The sequence below is a fragment of the Muscardinus avellanarius genome, assembly GCF_963383645.1.
Source record: "Muscardinus avellanarius genome assembly, chromosome: 14".
NCBI classification, from domain to species: Eukaryota; Metazoa; Chordata; class Mammalia; order Rodentia; family Gliridae; genus Muscardinus; species Muscardinus avellanarius.
The window spans coordinates 56005702-56012437 of NC_137800.1; positions in this window are offsets into that span (position 1 = coordinate 56005702).

Here is a 6736-nt window from a genome sequence, read left to right on the forward strand (position 1 = left end):
TTGGGCATTAAAGGCATGCACCATCACACTCAGTTTTTGAGATTTAAGTGATAAAAACAGACAAAAGCCCCCACAGTTACAAACCTTATGTTCAGACCTGGAGGGCTGGTGGAGGGGGATGAAGACAGGCAAAAAAATATATAAGCAGCAGAGCTGGGAATGTAGTTTGGTGGTAGACCACCTGCCCAGCGTTCTCAAAGCCCATGGTTCAATCCCCAGGACTTCAAAAAGAGAAAAAAAATGTGTATCTGCATATATTAATATACAAACTGTGACTCTGATGATATCAAGTGGAGATCTTATTTTTTGTAGTATGTGGATGGAATTCAGGGGCATTCGACCTCCAAGCTACACCCCTGCCTTATTTTGTATTCCTTATTTAGAAACAGGGTCTCACAAAGTTGCAGAGAGCCTCACTAAGTAGCCAAGGCTGTCCGTGAACCATGATCCTCCGGTCTCAGCCTCCCAAATGCTGGGATTACAAGTGTGAGCCACGACATGCCCAGCAAAGAAGATCTTTATTAAATAGCTTAAGAAAACATCTTTATCTTGGAAAATTTTCTTTTCTTGTGAAAAAGTATCCCAAAGAGAAGTGTCTGTTTTCACCCCGTGGAAGAATCCATGGTGGCAGACAGGAGCCAGGCTGCTCCCCAGCACAACAGAAACCCCCACCCTGTCCCTTCTGGGGACCATTAGGTGGCCCTGGAGTCAAAGCACACAGGCTCAAGACGTGAAGTTATGTGGTACCTTTGGTACTTACAGGTAACCTAGAATATACACTGCCACTTGGGTGGCCCCCTCGCTTTGGCAGTCTCCCTCAGAATGGTCAAAAAAAGAGAAGAACAGGCCTAGGGAAGCCTTGGCCTGTCCCTGGCTCTGCTATGGTGACTGTGGACAAGTCAGCCACCCTATTGGAATCTGTTTCCCTGAAAGTAAGCCTAGAACAACATAATCCCTTTCCAGTCTCCTGCATAGAATTCCTGAGAGAAACAAATGAGGCAAATCATGAAATCATTTGAAAAGCAACCTGCTGAGATTAGTTAGACCCCAGGGAAAAATGAGGGTCCCTAGGAAAGGGGTTTGTACTAATTTGCAACATAGCTCCCAGCCCCTGCAGACCTCTAGCCCTGAATTTCCACTTCTAGTCATCCCTATATACACACAGGAGCTCCACTGATACAATCATATTGTTATAATTATTAATATTACAATGTGTTAGAAGAACTATAAAGATCAGATTTCAAGGATGCTCACTCAGTGGAATCCTCTTTCCAAAGCAAAAGACCCTTATCTCTAGCCACATTCAGCTTAACTTCATGAACACAATTCACTTCCAAGCCTAAAGATTTTTTCCTCTTCAATTTTTGTTCTTGCCAAATATCTAGCCCTTCATAGACTGACACTTTGTGATTTTTTATAATCGTTTGCAATAATCAGTTTCAGAACATGACTCTTCAAAACTTATTTCTAGTGCATTTTTCTCAGAGTTTGGGAAAGAAAAAGCAAAACAAAACCCTATGTCCCTACAAACCATATTTCTTTTTTTTTTTTTAGTCTGAATATATTTTTTTTTATTGATGCACTGTATTCATACATCATAGTAGGATACATACTTTTGTAGACATACATGCACACTTTTCCCAGTCAGCCCCCACCCAATCCCCACCCCATTCTCTCCCTATCCCTCCCTCCCATGCTTGGCTTAGTAGTTGACATCTAGTATTATGGCAATTTATCTAAAATTAAAAATGATAATCTCACATAACAGTTTCATTTGTCTGATACCAAGCTTTTGATGACTTAAAGATAACATTTCAATATTTCTTTTTGCTTTCTTTCTTACCAGAAAATATTTTTTTCTATTTTTTAGGTGAAACTATCATGTATTTATATATTTATTTTTCAGAAAAAAATCTATCCTAATATGGAATATGGAGTCTAGGTACCCAAAACGATCTTGAAAAAGAACAAAGCTAGAAGATATATATTTTCTGATTTCAAACCATATAAAGCTACAATAATTGAAACAGTGTAGTACTATTCTAAAGGCAGATATATAAACCATTGGAGTTAAATAAAAGCCTAGAGCTAAATTCTTCGCTATATTGTCAAGTTATTTTTGACAAGGTTTCCACGAACATTTGGAGGTGGAAATGATAATCTTTTAACTAAATATTGTTAAAAAATAATAATTACATGGAAAAGAATAAAATTGGACCCTTACCTAATCCCATATACAAATATTAACTCCAAATAGATAAAAGACCTAAATATAAATCTTAAGACTATAAACTTTTAGGAGAAAATCTGAGTCATAAAACCTCACAACATTGAAATTGGCAGTGATTTCTTGGTTATGATTTCAATGACACAGGCAACAGAGGAGTATACAGACTACCGAAAAAATAAAAAAATAAAAAATTGTATATCCAAAGACAATGTGAACAGACTTAACAGTTACTAATAGAATGGGATAAAATATTTCCAATTGCTATATCTGAAGGTATATTAATATTCCAACTAGAAATTCTAAAAATTAACAACAATAAAGGCAAACAATACCATTTAGAGATAGGTAAAAGACTAACATAAATAATGAATCTCCACAAATAACCAATCTTAATTGTCTGTTGGATGGAAACTCTTGTTTCTCTGGTTTTGGTGTGTGTTATCTATTTCTTCTTTGTAGTTAATCTCTTTGAGTATTTTCTCTAGCGCTGGTTTTGAAGACATAAATTCCTTCAGTTTCTGTTTGTCATGGAAGCTTCTTATTTCTCCATCTAATTTGATAGAAAGTTTTGCTGGGTAGGAAATTTTTGGCTGGAAGTTTTTTTCTTTCAGAGTTTGGAATATGTTACTCCAAGCCCTTCTGGCTCTCATGACTTGGTTTGGGAAGTCTGGAGTGATTCTAATTGGTTTGCCTCTGAATGTCACTTGGCCCTTTGTTTTTGTTGCCTTTAAGATTCTCTGCTTGGCTTCCACATTGGTCATTTTGACAATTATGTGGCGTGGGGATCCTCTTCTCCGATCCTGTCTAAAGGGAGTTCTATAAGTTTCCTGGACCTTTGTATCAACCTCTTGCTCTATGTTTGGAAAATTTTCTGCTATTACTTCTTTGAAGAGATTGTTGATCCCTTTGGTTTCACTTTCTTTTCCCTCCTCTATTCCAATTATTCTTAGGTTAGCTCTCTTAAAATGGGCCCATATTTCTTCAATATCAGATTCCTGCTGTCGGATATTTTTTTCTAGATTAGAAACTATGCGTTCATTTTTGGATTGCTCATCTTCTAAGAGCGAGATTCTGTTCTCCATGTGTTCTAATCGGTTGTTTGTGCTTTGAATTGAGGCCTTTACTTCATTAATTGCATCCTTTATCTCTTTTTGGCTCTCTCTGAGTTCTTTTCGAAGCACCTCTATTATTTCTACAGTTATTTTCCTGATTTGATCTTCTAGAAATCTCTGATTTTCTGTTTTATCGGGTTCTGATGTTGTGGGGTTGTGGGCATTAATTGCTCCAGTATTATTCCTCTTTCCCATGATTTCAGAAGTTTGTGCCTTCTCTGGGTTCTTCCCTTGGGTCACTATGACTTAACTTAAGGTGTTCTGGAGCTCGAGTCAGTAGTATCTCGGACCCCACTACTCCTTTACTGGGTTTTATCACAGAGTCTCCAACCCAGAGAGTCGATAGAGGTTGCTCTAGACTGTGGGGGGTGCCAGGTTGCACGTTCTCCTATGGTGTGATATCTCTGCCACCGCCATTCCCCCACTGGGTCAAGTCCCAGGGAGTACAGTACTGGGATTTCTCCTCTGTGGCCCGCAATTTGACTCACTGTTCTTGAGTACGCAGATGTAGCTGTACTGGCCTCGCTGAATTCGCTGCTGCTGCCGCCGGTGGCAATATGGCGCCGCTGCTACGCCCTCGGCTATGGGGCTGGCGTTTTTCTTCTTGATTTTGATTTCTACTCTGAATCCCTGCAGCGTGTGCTGAGCTCGGCCACTGGGAGCTTTAGATGCTCTCTGCGCGGAGAAATCCCGCCTAGCTGTTCCGCAGTGGCTCACCTCGGCTTGCTGTAGCCGTCCCGTGAATTCGCCGGTGCCTCCGGCAGTATGGCGCTTCTGCCGCGTCTGCCGCGTCCTCGGGCACGAGGCCGGTGTATCTCCTCTGTGGCTCTGTTCTCAGTCCGCTTTCTGTGTGGAGCCTGGTGATTTTTTGTTTCACTGGTGATGGTGTTTTCTGGCTATGAAAGGCGCTGATTTTGTGGTAATGGAGATTTGTTGTTAGCGGGGCTCTTAAGCCCCGCTTTTCTCGGTCGCCATCTTCCCGGAAGTCCCTACAAACCATATTTCTGCAGGACGATGGGTTGAATATGAATGAATATTCATGCTCATTAAATATGAATGGATGAAGCCAGGTATGGTAGCACATGCCTGTAATCCCAGTACTTGGGAGGCTGAGATAGGAGGATCACAGGTTTGAGGACAGCCTCAACAACATAGCAAGATTTTTTTCCTAAAAGCCTCTGTGCACACACCTCCATCATATTCAGTGAGTAACCCCAACTGTTGATATGGCACAGTCTCAATAGACATAGCATGGTCACTTCCTAAATCCTTCTCATACTGATGGAACCATCCCACATACATCAATACCAACCAGGAAGTGTATTGTACTTTCTTCTGGGGGAAAATCAATCTGCAGTACACAGCCTATAAATGCAAACATGTATCTCATTCTCTCTCTCTCTCTCTCTCTCTCTCTCTCTCTCTCTCTCCCTCCCTCCCTCCCTCCCTCCCTCCCTTCCCTCCCACTCCCTCTCTCCCTCTTCTCTCTCCCTCTTCTCTCGCTCTCCCTCCCTCCCTCCCTCTCCCTCTCTCCCTCTTCTCTCTCTCCCTCTCTTCCCTCCCTCCTTTCCCTCCCTCCCTCTCCCTCTTCTCTTTCTCTCTCCCCTCTCCCCTCTCCCCTCTCCCCTCTCCCCTCTCCCCTCTCTCCCCTCTTCTCTCTCTCTCTCTCTCTCTCTCTCTCTCTCTCTCTCTCTCTCTCTGTTTTTCTCTCCAATTCTCCCTCTCTGATCACTATCCTCCAACCACAGTCCAGTTCTTTTCAATCAAGGGCTTCCCACATTATAGCTCATAGGCACCTGGGGCCCTCCCTGAGGTTTGCAAAGTCTAATCATAATGTGGTTTCCAAGAGGAATAAAGCATTGTCCTCCACCTTCCCCACCCCCAGTTGCAGGGCACCCCATCCCAGGAGGAGAGCCCAAGCCCGACTGCCCCAAAAAAACAATTCCCCTAAGACAACATTTTCAATTTGCACTCTGATTTTTTTTTCTTTAATATGTGTGTTGTGTGCTTTTCCCTTTGTCAAAAGAGCACAAGCCTTTCATTTTGCCTTTTATTTGTCTTGCTGCCGGTACAGTGAAAATGTATTGGCTTTTCAGTTAGTGATTACACATCATCACATACCCAATTTATAACACCATGCCCCAAAGAACAGATGTAATAAAGCGAGGGCAGGAAGTAGCAACCTTATAAAACAGAGCTGCCGACTCAAAGGTCTTTGGTGTGTGCGGGAGAGAGAACTGCCAGTGTGCGGCCTGGGACCTTGCATTCTGCAAGCAATTGTAGATGTTCAGGATGCAGGTCTGAGTGGGCGGGAAGAGAGGAAAACTCAAAAGAGCAGGTCTCCTGCCTCACAGACCCAAGGCCTAAGGCCACAGTGTCCCTGCGGGAGATGGGAGGAGTGGTTACCTTCACACTTCGCCCTCCAAGAAACTATGCCCTTTGAATCTGACCCCAAACAGATTCAGGACCAGCCTCCTGAAGCTGAAGAACTCTTCTGGGCTTGTAGGTCAGACCACCTCTCCAGGGGCCCAGGATTCTGCCTGGCCATCAAAAGAGGTTCCTTGGAATTAGGGTCTCACATAGGGCCTTTGGATAGCCACCTCCTACTGAGACGTCCCATGGATGATTCTCAGAGACACCCCAGAATGCAGAAAGGATCTATGTCAAAGACCCTAGAAAATACTTTCTTGGTTCCATGATCACATGAACAATTACACCCATTTCCTCTAATGTTAGTCTCTTTTTATAAAAGCAGTTGATGACATGCAGAGCTCTGTGTAATTGAGTTGCATGGCCAGAGTAAATCAGAAAGTCTTTTGTCAAGGAAAGTCTTTGAGCCAGGCGTGGTGGTACCCACTTGTAATCCCAGCATTCGGGAGGCTGAGACAGGAGGATCACAGTTCCCGGACAACCTCAGCTACTTAGTGAGCCCCTTTGCAATTCAGTGAGACCCTGTTTCAAAATAAAGGATTAAAAAATAAGACTGGGGGTGTATCTTGGAGGTAGAATGCCCCTGGGTTCCATCCCCAGTACCTAAAACAACAACAACAACAATGGAAAGTCCTTTATCTAAGGCTCAGACAACATGAGCCCTCCAGCCAGGTCTACAGGGCCTCACTTGGGCATGGTTCCTCCAGGGCCCTCTTCCTTCACTCAGGTGGTTTCGAGCCTGACCTCAGCCAGGTGTGGAGTCCCATCATCCTCTGAGCCAGGCTTGTCTGACTGATGCATGACACCCCGGAAGTCCAGCTCCCTGTCTACACACTGGAGGCAAGTTTTCTGGAAGAAAAGTTCATAAGCAATCACTAACAAATGCCCTGTGGATTCTCATGCCTTGCCCTTTATTATTATCTCCAGTGCGACCCCCTTACCTGCCCTCCCAGTCAGAGCTCAG